General features: G+C 47.2%; 1 long non-coding RNA gene and 1 pseudogene across 1 annotated transcript; both read right to left on the bottom strand.

Moving 5' to 3' along the window:
- Positions 1-76: 76 nt before the first annotated feature.
- LOC140208736 (U2 spliceosomal RNA) lies at positions 77-295 on the bottom strand (annotated as a pseudogene).
- Positions 296-4066: 3771 nt separating this feature from the next.
- Positions 4067-13079, bottom strand: LOC140207678 (uncharacterized). Its single transcript, XR_011888617.1, has 3 exons — positions 12970-13079; positions 9810-9977; positions 4067-4212 (listed from the first exon to the last, which is right to left on the bottom strand). It is a non-coding gene; the product is annotated as an uncharacterized lncRNA (long non-coding RNA).
- Positions 13080-14070: the final 991 nt, after the last annotated feature.

Here is a 14070-nt window from a genome sequence, read left to right as displayed (position 1 = left end):
AGGGAAAAAGCCTAAGAAGCTTAATGCGTACGGATAACTGAATTCTTCTCTTTATTTGTTGTTTAATCTCCCCGAGGGGAGGTGCATCATTCCCGGAGGAGCTGCAATACCGGGTCGATGCGCGGAGTGGACGGAGCAAGCCCCTATTCCATCTCCCTGTTCCAAAAATCAATTTAATATATGGTCCCCACATAAGGGACGTATCAGATATTAAACTGATAAGTGATTTTTTTTCTGGAACAATATACTTCATTCAGAAATATTACAAGATAAAATTATTTGCAAAAAAAGTCATTTGTTCACTCTGAGTCCTTCTACAATAAATAAAGTTATTTACATTAAATCATGCGTTGACTCTTAAACCTTAGTCAAGAACAAAACCTTTAAGAGGGCTCTGACTGGGAGGGCCCCTCTCACCGCCAGCCAGGCGAGGTCCTGGTGCCTGTTGGTGAGGTCTGGCGATGAGACATTTTGCCAGATGAACTGGACGGTCTGCTCAGGGAACCACCCCACTGTGTCCATCACGTCCTTCTCCCGCAGGGCTTGCAGGACACTACGTGCCGACCACTGCCTGATGGCCCTGTGGTCAAAGGCGTTCTCCTGGAAGAACTTTGCTCCGTAGGACAGGTATGCCGGCAACGACCAGCTGACTGGGCGAGCGCGGGAGTGGGGCCAGACCCATCCTTCGTAACCAGGGCAACAGGTAGAGCCTGGGCACATAGTGGTACTTGGTGCCCACATACCTGGGATCCACGCACAACCTGATGCAGCCACACACGAAGCTGGTCATCAGGGTGAGGGCGACATTGGGGAAGTAATTGCCCCCATTGTCTAGGGACTTATGCATGACGGTCCGTCTCACCCGCTCCATCTTGGATTCCCAGACGAATCTGAAGGCAGCTCGGGTGATTTCGGAGCTGTAGGAGTGGCGGACGGGCCACACCTGCGACAAGTACAGCAGCCCTGAGAGCACCTCACAACTGATGACCAGGCTCTTGCCCGTTATCGACAGGGAGCGCCCTCCCCACAGTCCCAGTTTCTGTTTCACCTTGGCAGTCCGCTCCTGCCAGTTCTTGTTGCACGCCTCAGCCCCTCCGAACCAGATCCCCAACACCTTCACGTGGTCGGACCTGATGGTGAAGGGGACGCTGGATCGGTCGGGCCAGTTGCCGAAGAGCATGGCTTCGCTCTTCGTGCGGTTGACCCTGGCCCCCGACGCTAGCTCGAACTGTTCGCAGGTGCCAATCAACCTGTGAACTGACCTCGGATCAGAGCAGAAGACGGTGACATCGTCCATGTACAGGGAGGTTTTCACTTGGATCCCTCCACTGCCTGGCAGCATCACCCCTCTTATGCCCCATCCCTCCTGATGGCTTCCGCAAAGAGTTCTATGCAGCAGACAAACAAGACAGGGGAGAGGAGATAACCCGGCCTGACTCCAGACCTGATGGGGAAGCTGTCTGTTTCCCACCCGTTGACCTGGACTGCACTACGGATGTCTGTGTCGAGCATTCTGATCCAATTCCGGATTCCCTCCCCAAATCCCATTTTGAAGACCATGTCCGCCATGTACGTGTGCGATATCCTGTCGAAGGCTTTCTCCTGGTTCAAGCTGACCAGGCAGGCGTTCACCCCCCGTCCTGCACGTAGTCGATGGTGTCCCTCAGCAGCGCGAAGCTGTCCGAGATCTTCCTGCCCGGTACAGCACAGGTTTGGTCCGGGTGGATCACCTGTCCCAGAGCAGAGTGGACCCTGCTGGCGATAGCCTTGGACAGGATCTTGTAGTCCACATTGAGGAGAGAGATGGGTCTCCAATTCCTAATGTCCTCCCTTTCCCCCTTCTGCTTGTAGATGAGGGTGATGATGCCCTTCCTCATGGACTCTGACTTGCTACCCGCCAGAAGCATAGCGTTGTACACTTCCAGCATAGTTTGGGAAAACCATTGAAATGTAGTGGGGGGTTGGTCTGTGACTCCTATTTTCTAACCACAACCACTGATCCCAACCTCCTATTAAGGTCATGGGAAGGAAGCTGAACATTGAACCCTTCACCCTAGTGACGTCAGCAAGCTGATTGACAAGGGGTGGATGGGGCCGAACCCCAGGAGTATGTGATGGACAATGTAGAGGGAGCTTTACTCTGTCTGACCCCGGAAATGTGAGATGGGAGAGTGTGGAGGGAGCTTCACTATATATCTAATTGTGGGAGTGTGTGATGGTATTGTGTAGAGGCAGCTTCACAGTGTCTGACACCGGTAATGTGTGATGGGGCCTGTAGAAAGAGTTTCACTGTGTCTGACCCCAGGAGTGTGTGATGGCACAGTGTGCAGGGAGCCGTACTCCGTGTCTAAACCCGAGGAGTGTGTGATTGGACATTGCGGAGGGAGCTTCATTGTGTGTCTGATTTCGGGAGTGTGTGATCGGACTGTGTAGAAGCAGGAGTTCCCACCCTGGGTCCAGGGATCCCTCAGTTACTGGGAGAGGTCCATGGCAGAGAAAAGCTGGGAATCCCTGGTAAAGGGAGCTTTACTGTCTGAGTGCAGGAGTGTGATTGGAGACAACTTTACTGTCACTGAGATGTAACCCAGCAGAGGGAGGGAAGCCCCGGACACCTACTCACCCAAAATGGGACGGGGAGGCACGGATGCTGGACATCAATATTAATTACTCCATCTTCGAGAAACTGGTGAGCACCGAAATCTCTCCATCATTGATCAGGTAGCCCCGCTCACGTGCGAACATCGCGCTCCGCCCTCGCCGGGAATCCCGGCAACCGCGCGAACTTGTATATATATATAGTGACGAGAATACACATAAATTAAGATGTTTGCTGGCCTGGGCTAGCACCAGTGGCATCAGCAGTTGGTCTGCCACCTGTCCTCAGGGGAGGGAGAGATAAGGCACACAATGAAGCAGCATTTGGAGATGTTACTGAAGGAGCCATCAGTCTGGGTATTGTCAAGATCGGCTCCCCCTTTGAACCCTGAACTGTTTGAAGTGATGGACAGGCGATTTGGAGATGTGTAATGAAGGGACGGGAGAGAGAGCTGTCTAGAGCGGCTCCCCCTTTGAACCCTGATCTGTTTGAAGTGATGGACAGGCGATACCCCAGCAGGGGGATAAAAAGGGACAGGTTCGCTAAGGCAGGACACACACGACACCCGAGGTAACGAGACCCTGGAAGCGGTGCGCCTCTCACGAGTCGGTGGGAAACTCTTGGACGGCTGATCGGGGGATCAGCCTTAAACGCACAGGGTGGAAAGGTACGATCATGGGAACCCGGTGTGTGTCCACCCTCGCTTGGGTGCCGGGTTCACTGCAGAGGATCGACCGCATCTGGAGGAGGGGTCACAGTCGGTGACCTCAGGTGACATCACAAAGGACCCACCCGAAAGCTGCTTGTGAGCAATATCGCCGGTCTGTGAGTGGAAGCCGTGTCTGAATGATCAGTCGTTCCCGTTCTCTCTCTCTCTCTCTCTCTCCCTCCCCCCACGTTGTCCATCGCCATGGCAACGATTACTGCGAACTGAACTACATTGAACTGGACTTTGTGTCACTTTGAAATTGGTCATTTACCCCTAGACAACAATAGAGCTTGATTGATCCTGTTATCTTAATTCTGTGCACATGTGTGTTTATCATTGCTGAACTGTTGCATTTATTATCCTTTCGATTACTGTGTTGCTTGTTTCTTTAATAAAACTTTCTTAGTTCTAGTAATCCAGACTCCAACTGAGCGATCCATTTCTGCTGGTTTGGCAACCCAGTTACGGGGTACGTAACAGTGTGAATAGTCTTTTCTAAAATTGTCATTTAAGTTCTTATTTTTATTTGTGAAGTTTCCAGATTGGAATGGGACCAAGATATTTTGCTGAAAGAAAACGCTAATAATGGGTATAACAATGGTGTATATTGCCTTTGTTATATTTGCTATGCCATGGAGATCAGCTTGGGAAATCTTATTAAGCCCTGAAGATAATTTTGTCTTTTTTTCGTTTTCACGCTATTTTCTGTTTTCTTTGCCTGTTTATATTACAGATGCCTGGGCCAAAACGGTGATTCCCATCGATAGATGCTGCCTGACCTGCTGAGCTCCTCCAGCACATTGTGAGTATGGCTTAAGACTTCCAGCATCTGCAGTATCTCTTGTGTCCCATATTCTTGTATGTTTCCAAAAAGGACATGCAGGTAGGCAGAGAGGGTGCTGTGGCTCTGTTGGTAAAAAAGTTAAATCAAATCATCAGAAAGTTGACATGGTGTTGGAAGGTGTTGAGCCATCGTGGATAGAACTAAGGAACAGCAAGGGTGAAAAGATCTTGATATTTTTTGGAGACCCCCAAACAGTAGTAAGTATATTGTCTGCAACTTAGAACGGGAGAAAGAAAGTGCATGCCAAAACAGCAATGTTACAAGAGTGATGGGGATAGTCATGCAGATATATTGGGAAAATCAGGTCGGCGCAGGATCCCCAGAGGGGGTTTCCTAGAATGCCCACAAGATGGCTTTTTAGAGCAGCTCCTGGTTGAGCCCAGCTGGGGATCAGCTATTCTCAACTGGGTGATGTGCAATGAACAAGAATTAATTAGCATACTTAAGGTGAAGAACCACAGGGGCAAGTGATCCTAAAATATGGGAATTCATCCTGAAATGTGAGAAGGAGAAGCTAAAGTGAGATGTGTCAGAATAACCGTAGAATAAAGAGAATTACAGAGAGAAGAATTGTCCTTTTTTTTTAGAAAAGAACACTGGCAGGGATGATGACAGAATGGCTGGAATTTCTGGAAGCAATCCGGAAGGCACAGGATAAACCATATGTACCAAAGAGGAAGAAGTATTCTAAAGACAAAATGATACAATTGTGGCCAAAGAGAAGGCAAAGCTAACATAAGAGCCAAAAAGAAGGCATATAACAGACCAAGCAATAGTGGGAAGTTAGTTACCGCACCCCATTTCTGTAAACCCCCCGACCTCTACAGCACTCACCATCTCTGCAAAACCCTCCACCATCCACCCGGGTGCATTCAGGCGACAGCTGACCCGAGAAAGACACTGCCCGCGGCGGATGGCAGGGCTCATAAAACACCCTCACGTTTTTTGTTTATAAACCTACCGATTTGCACGGATATCTTGACTAAACCTCCTTCCACCTTGACACCTGTAAAAAAGCTATTTCTTTTCCTCAGTTCCTTCGTCTCCGCCACATTTGTTGACAGGATGAGGTTTTCCTTTCCAGGTCGTCAGAGATGTCCTCCTTCTTCAAAGAATACAGTTTCCCTTCCACCACCATTGATGCCGATCTCACACCCAATTGCTCTATTTCCTGAAAATCCGCCTTCACTCCATATTCCAGTCACCTCCACAATTTTTCTTATCTTCAATCATCAAACACATCTTTTCCTACACCCCGCCACAACTCTCTGCCTTCCTTGTCCATTCGTCTCCCCCCACTAATCTATTTCCTGGAATGTATGCTTGCAAAGCGAGGGAAGTGCTACACGTTCCTAGTTACCTCTTCCTTCAGCACCATTCAGGATCACCAACAGTCTGTCCAGGTGAGGAACACTTCGCCTGTGGGTCTGCCAGGTTCATCTACTGTATCCAGCACTCCCAGTGCAGCCTTCTGTACCTCAGTGGAAAACCTCCTTGTCAAGCACATTCATTCCGTCCACAATAAAACGTATTTCCCGGTGGTTAGTCCACTCTCCCTTCCCATTCCAACATGCCAGATCATTGTTGGACTGACGCGATGATAGCATTCCCAGGTTGGAGGAGCAGCACCTCATAATACATCTGTGTAGCTTCCAAGCTGACGGCATGAACATCGATATCTTTAACTTCTACCTCCACTTTTACTTCCACCCACACCCTGCCCTCTCGGTTCTGTCTCCCCTCTTACTTCCTCTCTTGCCCACTGCCGATCATCTCCCTATGATTCCTCCTTTCCATCCTTTTCTCCCATGGTCCGCTCTCGCCTCCTCTCAGATGCACATCTTGTAGGTGAGGGCATCAGGGACACTGGAGGTCTCCCCACCTTCTCAGCAATGTCCCCTTTAATTTGTAATGACCAGTGTGCACATAAATCTTGTACTATGCATTTTTTTTAACCAGTGACATGTGCACAGTGAATTTTATATAGAGAGACATTCATTTTAACAGCTAGCAAATCACTGTCGAGAGGAACTTTGATCTCGTCTGGGTTCCATCGAGTTCATCTGCACTCTCACACATCCTATGTAGCAGGCTTGTAACCTGTAATGAAGGATTTTCTCACCAGAGCTTTTGCACATTGTCCATCTGTGGTTTTCTTGCTAAATTACACTTTAAAAAAGTCAGATTTCCAAATATCATTCCACTTCTTCCCACTTGCGAATTCTCCAGCAACTTTTGTATCACCACAATACACACAGGTAACACTAGTTTCTGTATTGGACATAAATATTTTCCCTGAATCCTCCTGAGGAATTGAGGATATGTTAAAAAAATCATTTCGAACCTGTGCAACCTCTGGCTAAAAGAATAATTGGGACTGAACAGGAATGTTGAACTGAAGTAAACTCTGTCTTCAGCAGTTAGCTAAGACAGGCTCATTACCAGTTCTCTGCAGCTTGCAGAGAGACACACTGAGAGATGATAACATTATACATTGTACCCTCATTAGTTGATAACATTATACATTGTACCGTCGTTTGAGTAAAGGGAGTAAAGGGAGGAGGACTCACTGATAAGGACAGGAATGAACATCTGTCTGTAACTAAGTCAGAGCCTTGCAAAGGGAACAACGGATAAGGACTGGATGGTACATCCATCTGTAACTAAAACCTTGATTTAATGAACTCTCTTATCTAATTAGTTAAGTTTTGCACCAACAGACATGGTGGCTGTACCAGTTCAAATAACATCTACCAACAGTAATGTATGGGGCTTACTATGTATAAATACATGGCTGTAACCTGACTAACTCATTCCTCTTGTCAGATGGTGGCAGTGCTTACGTGCCTTCCCTTTGACAACTGGGTCTCAAACTCCTGCAGGAGAATGCACAATAAACTGTGGTGACGATAAGAAGCTGGTCTCTCAAGTTTTACTCAGATTTAACTTCAACATTTGGCGTCACAAATAGGATCCCAGTATAGGTACTGCCAAGCAGACTGTGGTGGGATATTACCTCACGAGAACAAGCAGTAAATTTGATATGGAAAAAGAACTGTGGAAAGAAGTGGAAATTGTTGAAAAGGGAATGGAAGGAAAAGGCAGATGTAAAGAGGAACAGTTTATTATTAGCAAGTTGGAGGAATAATGCATGTGAGAAAAGGATAGAGATATGTACTGCAGAAGGAACGCCAAAGGTTGGGAGACACTAAAACCGGAGTGTGAATGGTGGATGGGCGCTGAAAACGAGAGCAGGAAAAACAACGTAAGCAAACCAAGGCTGGCCTACATAGGAGAGAAGGGCAGGAACGTCAGTCTAAAGTTCGAACTGACAGGGAAACAAGGGATCCCGGACCCATGTCTGGCATTCCGACCCGATTTGAGGACAGTGACCGTGATGAGGAGTGGGCACCCATCATACACCCCCACCTTACCAGGGGCCAAGTGCACCCAGTGCCCCTGAACCCCAATCCTCGGGGTACTCAGATACAGTGGCCACTCGGGTAAGACAGCGGCGACAGGGGAGGGGAGGTCTCTATAGCCTGAGATCCAGAAAGGGAATACAAAGGATTATTCCAAGACAGGGAGGGAAGAATCCAATAAAACCCCAGAGTTAATGGCTCCACAAAGACAATTTCCCACCCAAATGCTGCCCAATCCACGAGCAGGAGTGATTCAGTGATTCCTGTGTACGCACCCTGGAAGCTTTAAGAAATGATAATGATCATGAATCAGGCCCCACATAGGAAAGAAAGACCAGCACAGTTTGCTCAGTATGTCCGCAGTACTCTACAGGTGTTTAATGCGACCCCGCAAGATTTATTCGGTCTCTGCTGCATGATTCTGTCAGCTGATGAGGGGTGGAAATGGAAGGCAGAATTGAGATACCAAACCTATCAGGAGTTTCAGGCAGGAAACCATAATGAGAATGAACAGACAGACCAGATTATTCAAGCTTTGGAAAGGGCTCTCCAGCAACTCGTAAACATCACTAAAGTACAAGAATGGAAACCTCAGCCTGGGGAATCGGGACCAGACTATTGGGAGCGATTTGTGGCCTGCTACGGCACTTTCACAGGAGACCAAGCCTTTAATGTGGGAATCCGTCCGCCCAGTTTAACGCCTTACTGCTCCAATGCTTACCAACTAAGTCAGCCAACATGATTAAAACCAATAATATGGATTGGCCTGACAATGACCAAAATCGAATGCAACGAGCTTTGACATATTATTGGGACCCGGCTTCCGAACCCGATCAACCCCGAAGGGAACTAATATTAAGGGTGATTACGTTCAGTGGGAAGCAGGACGCGAGTGGTCTTTATCTGGAGATCAGAAATGGGAACAAAAACCTACCAAGGGACAGGTGGGGACAACAACCCATTTAGAAATTGACAAGCAAGGATGCTTCCAACCGTGAGTACCACCCCTCTGGAAGAGCACAATGTGATAGTGACGGACGGTGAGATGGTTGTGCAGGCCTCTTTTGAAGCAGCTGCCTCTGCCCAGAAGGCTGAGCTCATTGCTCTGACTCTGACTCGTGCCTGTATCCCAGCAACAGACTAATGTTCAAACGTTCACACAGACTCCCATTATGCATTTGGAATTGTACATAACTACGGGCCAACTGGCCAAAATTCTCCAAGCATTACATTCACAGTATATTAAATTACATTATATTCACAGAACCTGTGCTATTATTGAAACAGAATGCTGCACCTATATCCCTGAAAAGTCTAAAATTACATCCCTCTCCGAGCACACTGCCAAGGAAACTGACAGCACCAAGAGAGTAGGGCAGGATTTACACGGGTTCACCGAAGGGTCGAACTGGTGGTCTTTGAAGGCCTGTTCGGTAATATGTGGGGCATGATATTGCATTATGGCCTAATAGTTGTACATATCATTGTTATAGTTACTGATGTACACTGCTTTTACCCACTGATAAGTCTGTGCTGTACTCAGTTGTGTTCTCTGTAAAGAATTACTATTTTGTTTATCATGTAATGATCAAATGGAGGGAGTGATAAAGTATGTAAAAGGGTTAACACTTTGTTAAGAAAGAAACTGCTGATGATCAACAGATGTGCTGAGCCATGCTGAGCCATATTTCTTCCTGAGGGTCGCTAGCTGGGGTTTCAGGATGCTTATCTCCTTCTGCACTCATGCATAGAGATAGGACAGCTTCAGTCTGTTCTGTGTGTGTAAGCCATTATGACTATTTTGTAATTTGTCTTTAGGGGCTGTCATGTAGTAAATAACTTTGGCTCCAGCCTGTCTCATGTGGGGGGTATCTGGACGGATATACCTGTGGTGTAAGGGGAATTGTTAGTCAGTTAATGGATAGGGCAGGACAGTCATAGACTGTTGCTGTTTGAGTGACTAACTGAGTAAGCCCTGGGTACTTGGAATAAAGAGTTTGTACTTATACGGTCTTTGAGTGACTTTATCAGGATTCAACTTCCACAGAATTGGAGTGGTTTTAAAGGGCTGGGCTGGGCTGCTGGAAACACATTATCAGACCTGGAATGATTGTAACAGGGTCTGACAGAGGCATAACTTCTTCTGGGCACATTCAGTCTCACTCCAACTGTTTCCTATCTTCCTTTGTACGGTTATGTAATGTCTAAAGGACCAGTGTTTGAGTAAATGAGACTCACCAAACTTTCTCCTGACTGAATCACTGGAATCTCCGAGTCAGATGGGTTCTCTCCAGTTGATGCTCTCAATCCTCGAGCTGGTTCACTTGTTGCTGTTTCCTCGTCTTCACAAGCGGTTTGCTTCCAGTTGGGGTTTTTCTTCCAATAAATCTCTCACTGCAGATCTGACTTTAACATGAAAGATAATGAAGCACATTAACAATAAAATTGAGAACCAAACATTTCTGCTTCATGTTTCTAAGAACAAAACTCGCTGAAATTTAAACATTGAAAGTAAATATAATGATCTCAGTGAGCAATCTTTTATTGTCTCTCACACGTCACAAAACGCTGTGGGATAAGAACGAGCCATCATTCTGTCATGGTAAGACATAAGATACAGGAACAGAATTAGGTGATTCGATCCATCTGGTCTGCCCCGACACTCAACCATGGTTGAGTAGTGTCATTCCAACACCATATTCCTGCCTCCCTCCTGTAACAATGAAGTTACTCATCCTTTACTCAGATTAGCAGTCATTGCTTCCAAAGGAACTCCAGAAACAAACATCTGATCCCAGACCAGAAATACTCGCTCAACACCTCATAAACCTGGCCATCTCGATCCCCAGGTCCAATTTACCCGGGTCAAAAACTGTGATATCCCAGGACCCCACTCACAGAGTCACACAGCTGAACCTGCCACTCACTGATCCTGACATACTCACACATCGTTCCCACATCTCACACTGGGTAGTGCAATCCGGGATTTCCCCACAACCAATGTCCAGCTGCTCGAAACTTCTGCTTCATTGCAGAAGGACGACCATCCAGCCCCATCTGCAGGAGTACTAACCAAAGTCAAAACCAAAACACCAACAGTTCCATATCCCTGGAAAGCTGATCACAGGATTATAGTCCAAGCACCAACTCTCCCAGTACTCTTTGCTGCCAATAAAATGCTGCAGTGTGTCAGCCAGTCACAATTCAAAAACTAGCACTCCCACACCGATGCACAACAGAACCGGTACCTGATGACTCTCTGGCATTCCAGCTAACAAAAAACAATTCTGGAAATAACTCAGTGAGGCCGAAGGTGCAAAAGAACACTTCACAATGAACAGAAAGGTTAGAAGAAAGATTGGTGATATATAACATTGAGGTGGTGGGATACAGGATGGATTGAGGTTGACCCAGGTTGTTGATATACACCATTGAAGCAGGAGTGGGGGGTGGGAGGTTTGGAGACTGGACAGAGGGTGAACAAGATGGGCAGAGATGAGCAGATGGAACCAGCTGGGAGAAGGGATCAAGGACAATCACTGATGGTCCTCCAGCAATACAGAGATACTGAATGAATAGCACATACCACTGCGTAAAATATCCTAAAATAACTAAGTTAGAACAAACGACAAGAACTTTGGCATATGCCCTTTGACCCTCACCAAATTTTTATCAACACAACACAGAAAGTTTCCCATCCAGACACTTCACGCTTTGCATGGTAACTACTCTGCCCGTGACTGCGAGAAATGGCAGAGAAATTTGGATAAGGGGTAGGCCATTTAGAACAGAGTTGAGGAAAAACATTTTCACCCAGAGAGTGGTGGATATGTGGAATGCTCTGCCCCAGAAGGCTGTGGAGGCCAAGTCTCTGGATGCTTTCAAGAAAGAGATGGATTGAGCTCTTAAAGATACTGGAATCAAAGGTTGTGGGGATAAGGCAGGAACTGGATACTGATTGTGGATGATCAGCCATGATCACAGTGAATGGCGGTGCTGGCTCGAAAGGCTGAATGGCCTACTCCTGCACCTATTGTCTATTGGACACAGATCCGCACATCACAGAAACCATTCCCCGCACCCCCCCCCCAAGACTTCCCAGACCCTTGGTAAAGCAGGCAGTGAAATCAAAGATCCCCACAACCTGGGATGTTCTACTTTTTCATTCACCCAAATCAGGGAGAAAACACAACAGCCATAAACTCAGAGGACAAATCCGAGGAGCCTCAGGAAGCGAGGCAAGTTGGAGGAAGTTAACGGGACTCAGTGGCCAACTTCTGATTCCCCAAAACATGGAGGAAGCATCACCACCAACCACACACCACGTGATCTTGCGTCACAATGCAGAGGGCGGGGCAGAGCTGCCGTAAACAACCTCACGTGATCTGTTGGCGGGAGTTCCATTTCAATTCTTCAGAAATAGACAGCCTGGGCTCCTGGTTTGGATCGTTCAATGCAGATTCAGTGAAGTCGACACATTATTGACAAGCCCAGATAACTGGGTACTAAGTGAGTAATTGATAGATAGATATACTTTATTAATCCCGAGGGAAATTTGGTTTCGTTACAGCCGCACCAACCAAGAATAGAGCGTAAATATAGCAATACATAAAACCTAACAATCAAACAACAAAATGCAATCTATGCCAGATGGAAAATAAGTCCAGGACCAGTCTATTTGGCTCAGGGTGTCTGACCCTCTACGGGAGGAGCTGCATGTTCGATGGGCCCAGGCAGGAACGACCTCCTGTGCCGCCAAGTGCTGTATCACGGTGGAATGTGGCCGAAGTTCAACAGTAAAAAGTCCAATATCCAGTCTGCAAACTCGTTCCTCAATCGTACTATGCCCCGGATTGCACCATCCGTTGTTAGCCACAACAGTAAACACCCAACTCCTTCACGCTTACCGCTCTCAGTGCACTTCCAGTCAACCGGAACGGTATTACCCACCGAAATCCTCGACTCCAAAAGTCTCTGTTGTCTCGACCCGGTCCTCTTTCCTCGGCTTTGTGATCCCCCTCTGCATCCTCTGTGTGTTTTCCTCCGGATTTCAGCAGGGGTGACCGCCGCTCTGTTCGCTCAGCCGGCCGGGGTTTGCTGGTCCGTGGAATACACAATGCGACTTTGCTTCTGTCCCGCGTGTCGGGATGTAACCATTTCCAGCGCTAAAGAAAACCCAAATAAAACTCTCTCTACCAGCATGTTAGAGAGAGTGCAGCTTCGACATGTTACCGTGAGAAAAAAATACAAAAATAACGTAAATTAAAAAGTAAGAAGAAGAAAGAAAAAGAATACTTCAGAGCGGCTGTACCAGGCTGCATGCGTACTAATTGGTGCTCAGTTCGGGGCTCACGGACAACATCAGATCTCCCCGCTCGGGATCGGTCTCAATACTCACCGATGGGAAAGTGATATGTTCGGCCCGCGGACAGTGATTCCGACCCAGGAGGCGAGGATCCCTCTCCAGAACCCGCCAATGAGCGGCTTCACCACTGAACGGAAAGGAAGCCCACCCGGCCACTGTGAGCTTGCGCGAAGTGAGTATTATATCATCTGGAGGGCGAGGCCTCGGAAACAGTCGCGCAGATGCTGCCCATCTGCGGTTAAACGGGGGGGGGGGGTGTAAACGGGATCATGTGACTTGTTCGGTCTACCACCCCAGACCGGGACTCCAGCTACCAACTACTCACCTTAAATCCTTAAATGTATTCGACACTTTAACCCCCGAGAAAATATATCATCTGTCAACTCTACCAGTCCTCTCGTAATCTTATAAACGTCCATCAAGTCTCACCCCAGCCTGCGCCGCTCTGGAAAAAACAACCCAAGTTTGTCCAACCTCCCGTTATAGTTTATGCTCTCTAATCCAGGCAGTATCCTGGCAAACCTCTTCCGCGCCTTCTCCAAAGCCCCGACATCCTTCCGAGAATGGGGATGACCAGAACTGTATGAAACACTACAGATGTGGTCTAACTACTTTTATAGAGCTGTGTTACGAACTGTAACGTTTTAGCAATGAACCAGCAGCAATAGAGTTCACACTGGAGTCTGGTTTTGATCTTAAAACCACTATCCTTACTAGTATCTACTTATAATGTAGTAACTTAACGAAATAAATGAAAGTTAACAGTGTTATGTGTATATATGTGTAAATATAACTCCCAAACTATCGAGCCTGAGGGAACAAACCTTTGAGTCTTGAGACGGTAAAGTAGGAAAGTTCAGTAATCCACGGAATAAATGATGGGAGAGAGATATTTGTAATCCAGGGTGAAACGTAGAGAAAAGACCATTACATCAAAATAACCGTCGTCGAAGTTCTTATCCGTTGAATCCGTACATATACAAGTTATCAGCGAAAGTGACCTGTCACAGGAATACCGTTTTCCAGCGGTTACCACACAACATACCCAGGCACGGGTTAACACAAGCGGTCCCTCAAGATATTCTAAAATCCACTCCAATGGATATTATGAAGTGACAGCCACACACATTCGTT

The sequence above is a fragment of the Mobula birostris genome, chromosome 13, assembly GCF_030028105.1.
Source record: "Mobula birostris isolate sMobBir1 chromosome 13, sMobBir1.hap1, whole genome shotgun sequence".
In the NCBI taxonomy this organism is placed as follows: domain Eukaryota; kingdom Metazoa; phylum Chordata; class Chondrichthyes; order Myliobatiformes; family Myliobatidae; genus Mobula; species Mobula birostris.
This window is presented reverse-complemented; position numbering and strand designations above follow the sequence as displayed.